Source organism: Oryx dammah, unplaced genomic scaffold (genome assembly GCF_014754425.2).
Source record: "Oryx dammah isolate SB20612 unplaced genomic scaffold, SCBI_Odam_1.1 HiC_scaffold_2, whole genome shotgun sequence".
Lineage (NCBI taxonomy): Eukaryota > Metazoa > Chordata > Mammalia > Artiodactyla > Bovidae > Oryx > Oryx dammah.
Window position 1 is genome coordinate 23,586,117 of NW_024070186.1, and position 14,701 is coordinate 23,600,817.

At 46.2% G+C, this 14,701-nt stretch overlaps 1 non-coding gene across 1 annotated transcript; it reads right to left on the reverse strand.

The window, feature by feature from the left end:
• Positions 1-7,893: 7,893 nt before the first annotated feature.
• Positions 7,894-7,965, reverse strand: TRNAC-ACA. The gene has a single exon. It is a non-coding gene; the product is annotated as a tRNA-Cys (tRNA).
• Between the last annotated feature and the right edge of the window lie 6,736 nt (positions 7,966-14,701).

Here is a 14,701-nt window from a genome sequence, read left to right on the forward strand (position 1 = left end):
ATCTTAAATATTCAAAACCTGAATTTTCTTCAAAGATTGATGTTTGGTGGTTATTTAACTGTTGTTAGTTTTGGGGGGGAAGAAGAGAAGGAAGTTCTTCCCTGGCAGTCCAGTAGTTAAAACTTTGCCTTCCAACTCAGGGAGTAAGGGTTCAATCCCTGGTAAGGGAGCCAAGATCCACCATGCCTCTCAGCCAAAAAACAAAACAGAAAGCAATATTGTAACAAATTCAATAAAGAATTTAAAAATGGTCCACATCAAAAACAAAAAATCTTTAAAAATAAACACGGAAGCATAGTGAAGTGTGGAGGAAATAAGGGGAGAAGAGTAATTATCTTTCCACTCTTTGGGGATCAATGAAGAGATGCAGTTTGCTCCTGTATGCCTAGAGGCAGGGGTAGAAGGCATGAGAAGGGGTGCAGGATGACAGATGAAGTAACAGAACTTCACAGAGAACCTGAAATGCCAGCTAATCATGAACATTAGAGACAGTGGGTTTGGTGGAGCTGGGGGGTGGCAGTCTTTGGAGAACACCATGATGGAGAACACAGGGTTAGGCCTGAGTCAGGCCTGTTTGAGGATTGACTCATAGATTGTTCTGACAGGAAAGAGTGGAAGTAGAGGCCAGACCCTGTATGTCCTTGAGTTCAGCCTGGACTTTTATCTTTAAAGCCAATAGAAGCATTCGAATTGTTCAAACAACAGTGTGACACAATGAAAGTAGAGATTTAGGAGGATTATCTGTGTGGTAAAGAGAAGGATAAATAGAAAGGCATATAGTTCATAGATTCACCTGTCAGATTTTCATCCCATCTCCTTTCACAGAGAAGTTGAGGGCTCCAAAGCTGCTGTTCTGGTCCAGGGGTCAGAAGATGAACACATGCCCTCCATCTCTTCTGTATCCAGATGCTTTCTGCCCGTGGTGGGAGGAGCCACAGAGCCAATTAAATCCTAGAGCGGGCCAGGGACCAGCATCCTCATCAGCCATTGGTGCACCCCTGCTCTGGTCTGGCTGCCAGACAAGACCTGCAGAAGCTGCCTCCCACTCCAGCCCACATTCTTCTCCTGGCTGCCCGCCACTCCCCCTGGTTCCTGGATAAAGTCACTCTGCTTCCGGTCCTGCTGCTGTGTCCTTGAGTCTCCTGCCGGCCCAGGTTTTGGCTTGCCTGCTCGCAGTCTGCGTGGCACAAACCTGCATCCCAGCACCAGCCATTTCTATCCTACAGCTCAGCATGGATGGGGCCTCTCCAGGGCCAGCTGGGGGTGGGGGTGGGTGGAGCTGCTTGGGGTGAGTGTCATGTGTCATGAATGGGAAAGAAAGGAGAGATGGGGGCCCTTGACCCTGAAAATCCTCCCGGCTTTTCAGGTTTTGCCTCTTGCCCTTGGATGACATTACTTGGACTGAGTGAAAAAAATCTCATGCTGAGATTTAATCTCTTCATCTCCTCTATTTTTCTGAAACAGAATTTCATTCCTATTTCAAACCCCCAGACCTCTGGAGCATAGATACATTTTAGCCTCTTAGCTAAAATGGACCCCTTCCCACCTCACCCTAGCCAGGCTATGCAGTTTCCTTGCCTAGTGCCAGGGTAACAGTGGATGGGGAGGTCCTCCTGCATTCTTGCTGGCCTTTGCTAAGCTTGTGCCATCTGGTCATTGGTCACTTGTTCATGTAGGTTCCTTCAGGTCGCCCTCCACCTCCATTCCTTGTCTTAAGGTCTCTATAGATCAGGCTCTGTCTCAGCTACTGCCACAACCCTCTACACCAGATCCCTGAAACTGAGTCCACAAGCACCAGGGTATATCAGGAAGCTACTTTCTCTCCAGGGTCTGGCTGCTTCAGTGAGGTCCTGACTAAATAAATGTGTTAGAGGGAAGAACTGACTCCATGGTGGATCTGTTTCTTTTACTTTAACCTTTGTTTCCCAAGACTTCCCTGGTGGTTCAGACGGTAAAAGTGTCTGCCTACAATGCTGGTGACCTGGGTTCGATCCCTAGGTCGAGAAGATCCCCTGGAGAAGAAAATAACAACCCATTCCAGTATACTCTTGCCTGGAAAATCCCATGGATAGAGAAGCCTGGTAGGCTACAATCCATGGGGTCGCAAAGAGTCAGACAGGACTGAGCAACTTCACTTTCTTTGTTCATTAAAAGGATACTGTTTATACATAATGGACCACCTGGCAGAACCCTGCCCCTCTACCTGAATGTTAAACCAAAATGCCTCAGTTCAGGACCCTGTTCACCTTTGGATGGCTATAGGAAGGAAGAAATTAACACATCCCATCCCCGAGGCTAGCCATTCCAGGAGATATTTGCAAGGTTAATGGCTTTTTTACTTTGATTCCCTGTCTCTGTGCTCTGTAAAAGAACCTGGCATCCAGACCACAACAAGGTGGTTATTTTGAGACATTAGTTTTCCATCTTCTCAGTCTGCCGGCTTCCTGAATAAAGTTGTATTCCTTGGTTCAACACCTTGTCTCTGATTCACTGGCCTGTCATGCGGCAAGCAGAGAGAGTTTGGACTTGGTAACAGATGTAGGATACAAGTTCCCTGTGCCTTGGATTCCTCAAACCTATTTTGGGGGGACTTATATTTCCTTTGGGGCCATACCTTTCTCAGGGGCTGTGTCAGTTGGTCCCCTAGGAAGTGACACTAAGTCAGAGGTAGAAGAGGCTTGTCAGAGTGGGGTGAGGGGAGTGTGAACTCTAGTGAAGTGTAAAGGGGGAGGAAGCAGAATTGGGCAGGAGAGCATCCACTGAAGATTTATTAAGTCCTTCCCCCAGGGAGCTTCAGAGCACTTTAGAGGGGTCTTGCACTGAGCCCAAATCACCAGTCCTAGAATCCCAGCCCTGTCATTGTTGGTTGCAGCCACCAATGGAGGGTGTGGGCTCATCTTAGTCACTGTGTCGAATCCCAAAGGTGGTACAGCTACAGGCTCTCAGTCACTGCACTCTCCCCAGCCGAACAGCAGGTTCTTTCCAAAAGAGAGAGCCCAGCAGTGAGCTCCACATGTGCCTGCTATACCTGAGTGCTCTTCACCTCTCCTCAGCTCCTCCCAGTCCAGGATGGAAAGTCTTATTGCCCTCTGTTGGGGGAGATGCTTGCTATAAATCAGAGCCTCCTAGAGTTTTTTTTCTGGGCCCCTGTGAGGACAAGGCTTTTGAAAACCTAAAAACCAAAAGTGGGTCTTGTTTTCTCTCTTGACATTATAAAACCTGCCCCTTTAGAAAATAAACTGGGCATAGGCTAGCTTAACTGTGAAGAGACCATGAGGACAAAGGACACATGGATTTGCATTCAGGCTTTTCCAGCTGGTAATTGATAAAAACTGAATGCAAATTGATCTCCTCTGAGCTTCATGCTACAACCCGTCATTACAATGAAAAATATTGCCCAAAGTCCATGTCCTAGAATGAACAGCTAGCTTCTTCCTTGGTGGCATTTTGTCATAGCCACATCTGTCATGCTTGGGATATCAGAGAGGCATCGAATGGGTCCAGAGAGAGGTTAAGAAGTAGCATCACTGTGAGTGAGGCAGTCTTCTATCTTTCCCCGGAGAAAGCTGCCCCACTCAGTGCTTATCATAAGAAGGAATTTATACACTCTATTCATGTGCAGAACATTTCATAGTTGAGATGTTACCTTTCAAAGAAGGTAACTTATTCTTTCAGCATATATTTATTGAATACTTACTACATGCAAGGAACTAGGACCAATTTGAAGGGGTGAAAGAGACAGGATGTCTAACACAGGGAATGCTGCATGTAAGCAAGCAAATCATCACCACAGCTTAGAAAGGGATATCATCTCTGCTCTCATCTAATGATCATACTAAGCAATATTTGAGAGATTTCAGAACATTTACACATTTGTCCCTGGAAACCATCCCACTCCTCACCTGCTTATCCAACAGCAAACTCCTTTCCACCCTGCAAAAGCCTCTCGAATGTCAACTCCCTTGTGGAATCTTCTTTGACTGCCTACTTCGCACCTCCCACCCTAGACAAACTCTTTTCTTCTCTCTGTCTTTCCCTTCCTCTTTGAGCAGTTCCTACATACAAGGGATTCTCGTTAACACTTTATAGATATTAACTCACTTATTTCTCACCATGGCCCCGTGAGGGAGGTGCAGTGACATGTCACCGTGTAGTTACACATCAGCCTAAGAAACAGACCTTGAACTACAGTCTCCCATCAGACTATGCCATCCCCAGAGCACCTGTGTAAAGATACTGTGCTAGATGTCAGGGCCCTAATGGTCACCCACGGACCAGCTCAGCCTACAGTGGACTCAGCCTTAAGCCCTTGGCAGGCCTCTCAGCTCCTCCTCACCTGTGTCCTGCCCACTCCTGCGGGCCCCTTTATGGGAGGAACCGCAGGACAGCCAGCACATAGCATTTCACTGGCCACCAGATGGCTCAAGCTAGGACTAGCTCTGAGCAGAGGCTCACTCACCATATGCCCCCCTGCCAGGTCCAAGATGCCTGCTGCTCTGTTCAGCTGTAGACTGAGACCACGTCTCCTCACCATCCCTCTTTACCCCTCAGCAGAGCTGGGGAAAGGCACACCCAAGGAAGAAAAACCTAAGGAAGATGAATGAAGTCCTGGGAGAGGCCACCCAGCCTAGCACACTTGGATTTGGAACCAGATGCCTGGACTCACACCCCAGTGCTGGCCCCTACTGGTGTTTGCCCTGGATGAGGGACAGAACCTTCAAAGCCTGGACCTCCTCATCCAGAACGTGGAGGTGGTGGGGGTAATAACAGCTCCCACTTCACAAAATTGTTGAGGAAAAATGAGATACTGCCCACAAAGAAAAAGTGCTTTGTAAACAAGAAAGTACCTGGTATACATGTTTGAGATACTCACATAGCTACAATATTATTAATACTTACAACAGTATACATTGAGATGTTGGCACTCAAAGATTAAGACTTGAGTTCTAGAGCCATATGGACCAGGGTTCAAACCTCAGCTTTGCCACTTACTAGTTGTATAACACTGGACCAGTTTAATTTCTCTGTGCCTTGGTTTAGTTTGTTCGTACATAGTATTGGGGGAAGAGTAAATAGATTAATCTACTTAAAGCTCTTAGAACAGTGCCAGGCACACAGCCAGCATTCCAAAAGTGCCACCTATGACTAATAAAGGAGTCAAAAGATTAGTATATTATTGTTTTAGTCCTGTGTGCTATAACAAAATATCACAGTTTGCATGGCTTATAAACAATTGTGAGAAGCTCATTTCTCACAACTCTGGAGGCTAGAGGACTAAGATCAGGGTATCATTGAGGTCAGGTTCTGGAGGGAGCTCTCTCCCTGGCTGCAGATAGTCATTTTCTCATTGCATCCTCACAGCAGACAACAGAAAGCTCTCTGGGGTCTCTCTTATAAGCATGCTAGTCCCCTCCATAACAGCTCCACTCTCATGATCTAATCACCACCCGAAGGTTCCCATCTCCAAATCCCATCACATTAGGTATTAGGACTTTTGCATAGGAATTTGGGATGACGTGACATGGCATAGGGGCATGGACACAAACATTCAGTCCATTTCAACTACATTCTTCAATATTCCTTACATATATTACATATGATTATAGTAACTAATATTTGACAGTTTACAGAGCATTCATATTTATTTTCTGAAAGTGCCAAGGGACCCTAAAGCAAATGACTGCTTACTACCCAGGAAAATGAAAGGAGTTTACACATATCCTGGGCCTTGAAAGAAGAATAAGATTTGAACTGCTGGAATGAAAGGCAAAGAGAGGCCTGTGAATATAACCATGGAGGGGTTCTTCCAGCAGGACATGCTCTGGGAAACTCCAGCCATTGAATTGGGTTTTGGAAAGGGTCTATGTCTTGATTGTGTTACAGAATCACCTGGGAGACTTTCAAAGATACTGATGGGCTTCCTGGTGGTCCAATGGTTAAGATTCTGCACTTTCAGCTCAGAGGGTGTGGGTTCTATCCTGGTTGGGGAACTAAGATTCCACACGCCATTCAGAGAGGTCCTCCCCCAAAAATGTTTAAATAAAATATTGATACTCAAGTACCACTCTGAGACATTTTGAATCATTGGCCTTAGGTGAAACCTGGACATGAATGATTTTTAAAACAGTTTCCCTGATGAAACTAATATGCAGTGGGTTTAAAGACCTCCAGGCTAGAGCAGTAGGCCTCAAACTTTAGCTGCATCAGTGTCACCCAGGAAGCTTGTTGAAACACACATCACTGGGCCCAGAGTGTCTGCCTGGGGCAGGGCCCAAGAATTTACATTTTCAACACGTTCCCCGGTGATACTGCCATTGCTGGTGAGGGACCACACTTTGAGGATCACAGAGTGTATGCACAAGATGTACAAAGACAGCTTGAGACACAACTCATGCAGCTGGCTTCCAGAGATCTCACACCACGGAAGTGTCATCCTGTTGGCACTGGGCAGTGAGAATGCTCAAAGCTGAGTATTAGAGAAATGGACCTGGGAACATGTGAACAAGGCGATGAAGAGGGAGGAGAATGAAGACAGAGAAGGCAGTGTGAGGGTTTAGACAAGCCAGCAGCTTCAGTCAGTTCGGTTCAGTCGCTCAGTCGTGTCAGACTCTTTGCGACTGCATGAACCGCAGCACGCCAGGCCTCCCTGTCCATCACCAACTCCCGGAGTCCACCCAAACCCATGTCCATTGAGTCAGTGATGCCATCCAACCATCTCATCCTTTGCCGTCCCCTTCTCCTGCCCTCAATCGTTCCCAGAATTAGGGTCTTTTCCAGTGAGTCCGCTCTTTGCATCGGGTGGCCAACAGCTTACACCCAGAGAAAAGGAAGTGAAAAGTGAAAGGAAGTGAAAAGTGAAAGGAAGTGAAGTCTCTCAGTCATGTCTGACTCTTTGAGACCCCATGGACTGTAACCTACCACGCTCCTTCTTTGGACTTCCCACAGAGCAAGCACGCTTTCAGTAATGTTGCCCCTGACAAAAGGTTCTGTTTGATCAGGTGTTCATGAGCATATAATGGTTTAACAAATTGATATCTGGCAACTTTATGAATCTCTGGATAAGTGGTTGGCAACCTCAAGTCAGACCCACTCTAGAACCTGTCACTGATGGGGTTTCCAAGCCCTCAGACCAGCCTGCCCTCCTGGGCCATGTACAAATGTCTTGATACTTGAATACCCATAGTATGAATAACAGCAGTGTGTCCTGAGGGAGTGGAGACAGCCCACAGAGTGTGGGGAGCAGAATAAGGAGCAGAATAAGAGGATCCTCTTTCCTTTTCAGATGCAGGGCTGAGCTTCGTGGTGGTGGGTGGTGGAGCACCATGCAATCACCTGCATGCATGTTTGCATTTGCCCCGCAACGTTCACTGAGCACTTACTCTGGATCAGGTAGCACTCTGGGTGCTGACACAAGCTGTTCTGATGGAGTGGACATCTAGTTTGCATCTATGGATGTGTGTGTGTGTGTGTGTGTGTGTGTGTGAGGTGTACAGAAAGTAAATAAATAACTCTGGCAAGTTCAAATCGTGATGACGACTATGAAGAGAAGAAAGCAAGAGATGGGACAGAATGGTAGTGTGGGTCTGGTCAGCAATGGCCTCTCTGAAAGGACAAGGTGTAAGTGTCGACTGAGTGGTGAGGAGGATGAGGAGCTGGCCAAGGAAGATCCAGGGAGGAGAGTTCCAGGCAGAGGGAAGAGTAAGTACAGAACCTAAAGGTAGAGGAAGCTTGGAGGCAGGAGGCTGGCCAGCAGGGCTGGGCTTGGGAGCAAAGGAGAGGGATTCAGCTAGGCTAGGGGAGATTTTCCTTGATCTTCTGCTGCATGTCAGGAGTTCAGATTTTATTCCAGGCAAGAGTACTGGAGTGGGTTGCCATTTCCTTCTACAGAAGATCTTCCCAAACCAGGGATTGAACCTGGGTCACCTGCATTGTAGACAGACGCTTTACCATCTGAGCCACCAAGGAAGTCCAGGGGAAGGGGAAGTGCAGCTCAAAGCAGGACAGTCACACTGACAGTGAGGGAGAGGAGGGCAATTCTAGCCACACTGCTGAGATCAGATGCAGAGGACAGAGGGGCAGTGAGCATGAAGGGAAAGAATGAGCCAGCCTTTCCCGGGTCTTGAGCACTGCGGGTACAAGGGCAGGTCCAGGGGAGAGGCGTGTGTCTGGCTTTGGACACTTGCATCTGGAGACAGATTGTCCACAGGCTGTTAGGATGCAGAGTGGAGTCAGAATTTAAGACGCTGCCCTGAGGAGGGAAGCATGAAAGCAGTGATAAGAGGAAGAGATGAAGTCCAAGGACAGATCCTGGGGCCACCCAGCCCAGCCACCAGGAGGAAAGGGATAGAATAAAAGCCCAGAGCCACAGGAGAAGGATATTTAAGGAGAAAACATGATGATCAATGATTGGAAAGACTACATGGCATTGCAATTATACCTTAAAAATATTTTTTTTTAATACACAAAAACAAAACCAGCCTAGTGTAAGTAAAGTTTGGGAGAACAGACCCACTGCAGAGTCCGAGCATGCTGTACAGGGGGCAGCCTGTATCCTGCAGAGTGCGGAGGTGGGCCCTGGACTTCCTCACAGGCAGCAGCTTGGCGGGTACACTCACTCTCCAGCAGCCTGCCCTCCAGCCCCCAAGGGACACTGAGTGTGTTGAAGAAGCCCCCCTGTCCTAGTGTTAATCTCCTGTCATCACTAAGCTCAGATGCTGCCTGATGCTCACCTCAGCAGTGCCTGCACAGGAAGGACTGTGTTTTCCCTAAAGGCCCAGATAGGGCAGAGGACTACAGGAAGCAGAGGCATGGGGCATAAGTCTCACATGTGATCCCAGGTCACCCGTGGGCCTCTGTGACAGGAGACAGATGAGGGCAGATATTCGATGAGGGACTATGTCCTCTCTGGCATCTGCAGCTAGTTCAGGCCCAGAACGGGCTCAGGCAGAAAGTGCTAGATGAGCAGTGGGCATCCAGGTATGTGAGGCAGGCTTGGATGAGGGCCGGGGAACCATGGAAATAACATAAGAGGTTTGTTAACAACCACCAGTCACCAAGATTAATGGAAGCTTCAGGCACAGGCCAAAGAGAGCTCTGGAATTCTCCATCCTGCCATCTGAAATGCAAAGTGGGGACTTTGCCTGCTCTCTGTATAAGGCCAGGCCACAGCTGCCACTCGGGGTGGTGGGAAATGACATCTGTGCAAGCTTTGTTCTCCTCAGGTTGGCTTCATGGCCTCATGGTCCTTCACAGTAACTCATGGTTTTCAGTTCCATTACTAGGAGAGAAGCAAACAAAGATGAGAGAGCAGAGAGGAAACATTCTCATTTCCCCTTGGCAGATGTTGTTGTTCAGTCGCTCAGTCGTGTCCAACTCTTTGCGACCCCATGGACTGCACCGTGCCAGACTTCCCTGTCTATCACCATCTCCGGGAGCTTGCTCAAACTCATGTCCATTGAGTCAGTGATGCCATCCAGCCATCTCGTCCTCTGTCATCTCTTCTCCTGCCTTCAGTCTTTCCCAGCATCAGGCAGATGTCCAAGATCTTGAATAACCACATGTAAAGGGAAATTCTGCCTGAGCCTCCTCAGGCTGTGCCAAGCCAGTTCAAGCCTTTGGGTTTGCATCTCTGGAGAAAGGGCTGGAATAGACTCAAAAGATAAAATTACAGGGACTTCTCTGGTGGCCCAGTGATTAAGAATTTGCCTTCCAATGCAGGGGGTGCAGGTTCAATCACTGGTCAGAGATCATAAGATCTCATATGCCTCATGACCAAAACTTCAAAGCATAAAACAGAAGCAATGTTGAACAAATTGAATAAAGACTTTAAAAACAGTCCACACCAAAAAAAAAAAAAAAAAAAGAAAAGATAGTATTACCAATAGTTCTAACCTACTATGGTTCAACTTGTGATCTTTGGCTTTACCATGGTACAAAAGCTATATACATTCAGTAGGAATTATACTTGAAATTTTGGATTTTAATCTGTTCCTGAGCTGGTGATTTGCAGCACCACCCTCTCTGGGGATGCTAGGCAGCATCGGGAGCCAAGCTCCCAATCAGCCATGTGATTACAAGAGTAAACAACAGATACACTCACAAACTTTCCGTTTTTCACTTTCAGTACAATAGCCAATGAATTACATAAGAGATTCAACTTTTTTATATAAAATAGGTTTTGCTTTAATAGAGTATGTATAACTGAATCACTTTGCTGTACAGTAGAAATTAACACAGCATTGTAAATACACTACAATATATTTTCAAAAGCATAAAAAAGAAAAAGAAGCTTGGCTTTAGTTGATTTTACCCAACTGTAGTCTAAAGTAAGTGCTCTGAGTGTGTTTAAAGTAGGCTAGGCTAAGCTATGATGGTAGGTTAGGTGTGCATGTGTGTGCTAAGTCACTTCAGTCGTGTCCAATTTTTTGTGACCCTATAGATGGTAGCCCTCCAGGTTCCTCTGTCCATGGGTTCTCCCGGCAAGAATACTGGAGGGGGTTGCCATTTCCTTCTCCAAGGTTAGGTGTAGTAAATCTACATTCAGCTCAGGATATTTTATGACCAGTTTATCAGAACATAACCCCATCATAAGTTGAAGAAGATCTCTACTGTGACTTGCTGGAGTGCGTTGGTGTCCCCAGTTCCTTCCCCATGGTACCTCTAACAAGCTTTGCATTCAGATTCATTTGCTGGGTATTCAGAGCCCTTGCTTCAGAGTAACTTGCTTCAGTGGAGTTCTTCAAATGAATTTTTGCTACTGAGATACTCTAAGAATAAATAATAACTGGTTTTCATGCAAAATTAGAGATTTGTGGAACATCTTACATGTGGTGTCTGACAGCAGCTTCTTTACTAAAGAAATCATGCTGAGATGTAGAATGTTCTTATAGGAGGATTTAGAGATGTGACAAGATTCCAAGATTCCTAAAAGTCTCAACGTTTTAAGTGATAGGGGAGGCTCCCTGGATTCCTGGGTATGGAAGGATTCTGAGGTTTCCCCCCTACACAGGAACACAAGAAAGAGGAGCCACAGCCTAGGGGTTCTATTGCCCCTGATTTCTTTATGTAAAAACAAGGGAATTGACCCCAGAAGGGTAAGTAGCTGGCTCAAGCCTCAGTGCTTCTGTGGACAATCAGGAGTGTTATAAGGCATTTGTGTATTCTGCACAGTTTTCTTGTATGAATCCTGCCTAAAAAAAAAAAAAAAAAACCACCATAAGGTGGACAAGTTAAAGCAGCACCTGAAAAAACTAAATGACAGATTCAGAAGCTGCCATAGGTACTGAGGTGGTAGATGGATGTCTGCAAAGCCCACCAGGCAGTAGTGAGTCTAAGGGAAGACTCGGCTGGCAGAGGGGAGGAGAGGGGAAGCCAAGCCAGAGAAGGGAGCCCATGGTATGTGCAGCCTAGCCTACTTTCTCCTTCTGCTACTGCCCCCTCGCACCTCCACCTGTATGGCTGGCACTCAGCCCAAGTCTCTCGAGGGTGCTCCACAGCCCTAGCTATGGTGATTGGTGCAGAGAGAAGCACATGGCCCATCCTAAGCCAGTGAACAGCAGGAATTAGCGGGGAAAGCGCTCCTTCTGCTGGGATTAAGGAGCAGGGTGAGAAGGCTCAGAGCTGCAGGTGGCTTGTGCCACTGCATACAAGGAGCCCCAAAGAGAGGAAAGCAAAGTGAAAGAGTTAGAGACTCAAATTCCCAACTGGGGGCAAAACCTGCACTGACTCAACTCTATCCCTAAACTTTTTAGTTACATGAGCTAGTAAATTCCCACTTTGGTTAGGGCAGGTTGACAGCATTTCTGACACTTGTGCACAGGAAGTGTTCTGACATGCACACCAGAAACAGCATAAGCTCAGGCGGAGATGAGGGGAAGCAGAATCTAAAAGGGAAAGGAGGCTAGATTACACACAGGACAGGGGCTCTCTCCTCTGATTCGGGCTCCCTGCCCTCCCCTCGACCAGCCCAAGTCTTCCCTTAGACTCACTGCCACCTGTGGGCTCACAGATGTCCACCTACAACCTCAGCACCTATGGCAGTTTCTCTGCCTGTCGTTTAGTTTTTCCTCTTGCCACTTTATCTTCTCCACCTCATCACGGGGGCTTTTTGAAACGAGATCTGTACAATAAAACTCTGCAAAACACACAAGTGTCACATAAAACTCCTTATTGTCCATAGAATAGAAAGCTCACTCCTGGAGCTGAGATGACTCAACTCCTCCCACTGCATGTGGATGCAGAGTAGAAACAACAATGGCTCCTCAAACGGATACTGGGTACACAGTGAGGAGCAGGACAAGAGTCTCTCTTCTTCCTCATGCTTTACTTTCTGAACACGATGCATGCAAACAGGTGACCCTGGCAATGGTTAGAAGCTCACAATTTAGGGTAGTAATGTAGCAAGTTACACTGGCTTTGGTTCTCCTATAATCCTGAAAAAGAACATGGATGTGGTGAGACATAAACACAGAGCCGCAATACATCAATTCCAGTCTCTAACTTCCCTTTTAGCATCACCATCCCTCATCCCTAAAATTACATCCAAGCAGTGGAGCCTCGTGTAGTGATCCTCAAGCTATCCATCCATCAGAACCAATAGTGAGTTTATTAACACATACAAACCAGACCCTACCTTCTGGAGATTCAGATTCAGTATGTCTGTCTCAGGAACTTGTGGTCCAGGGTTAGTAAAATCAGCAGAAACACCAAGGCACATATGTTATTTGCAGAGTTCGTAACTGACTCATCGGCTTCCATTTACCCTGGACAAAGGATAAGAAGCAACATGATGAGGGTTTGACAAGTTATGAATGAAGCCATTTGGTGAGAGCAATTGTTATTAAAGCTAAGGGCTATCTGTTCCAGTCTCCACTTTCTCCCAGCCTCTTGGAATTCCCTCTGTGCATGAATCTTTCAGAAATATGTTCTTTGATGTTAGCCTCTTCAAAAGCCCCAACCCCAAATCATTTAGTTTGAACATACATGAAACTAGGTTTGCTGATGGGATTCTTTGTGTGGTGTGGATGCTCCAGGTATACCCGTCCTGCCTCACTTACTTGGGAAAGCTAGTCCCAAATCCGTACTGCTTTTGAAGGAATTGTCACCCACAACAACAAGGTCACAGCATGTGTGGCTATTGTGTTATATTTTAGACAATAGTTTTTTCCTGAAAAAAGCTTACTTATTTTACACCACTACAAGGTGAGGATGACATGAAAATTATCCTTTCAATAAGTCTCAGAACTTAGCCTTAGGAAATGATGTCACTCTCCTCCTGATCTCATATGGGTCTCCTTATTAGACAGTGAAAATCAGATCTCCTAGGCCACTCCATCTTATATCTTGGATAATTTCCAAATATCCAGGGGCTAACTAAACCCTTACGGCTTTTTTTGTTTGTTTGTTTTTAATTGGAGGATAATTGCTTTACAAGGTCTTGTTGGTTTCGTGAATCACCCATAAGTATACATGTATCCCCTCCCACCCTTCTAGGTCATCACAGAGCTCCTGTGCTATACAGCAGCTTCCCACTAGCTGTCTATTTTATATACGATAGTCTATATATGTCAATGCTACTAACCCTTAGTTTTTTGTAGCCAAATTATGTTAGGTTTGGGCATGATTGCATTTCCCCTTCTCTGATCTTTTGTTTTAATAGTCTTACTTGATATGTACTTTTTGTTATAATCTATATGTAAATATTATAGATAAACAGAAGTATGTGATGTTTTATTTTTCCCAAATTCTCCAGTCAAAGAAGACCTCTGCTGTAACCTGGCCACAGACCATCCCTACTACCTCGGCCAGTTTGTTCATAACTTGCGAGCTCTCAGCACCAGACAGAACTTAGCAAATCTCTCGTGGACTTTCTCTCTTTCCTTTTCTCCAACTCCTGTTTCCTTTCTTTTCTTCCCCTGTCCAAGTTGTTAGGTTAACTTTGCTTGAGAAAAACCCTGACCAAACACCTCATTTCCCTGTGCAACCTCGAAGAGCCTCAGATCAAACAGAACAATTAACTCAGCAAACAATACCAGGGCAGAACTCCCTCTGTACCCACCAGCCCTAAGCCGAACAAACACCTCTCAGAGCATGTGGAGGCAGGGAATTGCAGGCAGGGATTTTATGGGCCTCTCAGCAGGCCTGCTCTGGCTTTTTAGGAACCACACTATTTAGCATATGTCACTTTTCCTCGCCACCTTGGGGCCTTGGCTGGGAACCACAGTCTTGTGTACTCAAGGAACAGCATTTGGAGTCAGGTGGGGCTGGGCCTGCTCTCATGGTACCACACACCCAGAAGGTACCCCAGTGGGGGCTGCTATAGGCTGGCCATCCAGTGAACCCAGACAAGGAGGACAAGGAGATGTTACCTCTGGTTACCCCGAGTCTGACATACTGTTCCCTTTCAACTCTGTCTGAGAAACTTCTTGGGCACTTAAGCAGAAACTGAAATTCATCAAAAATCTCAATGTACCATAAGAACAGAGGTTTTTACAGAAATCAGAGACTAAAATGAACTATTAAGGTATCTTGTCCACCCCCTATCAGTGTGGGATTTGCCCCTGAAGAGTTTTGATAGTTCATTTTTAAATAATTCCAGCAATGAGTTTTCCATCACAAGACTCCCCAGGAGAGGCCATTCTAATGGATCTCACTCTTTGGAAGTATACCCAAGATCCATCCTAATTTCTACATTTCATAAGCT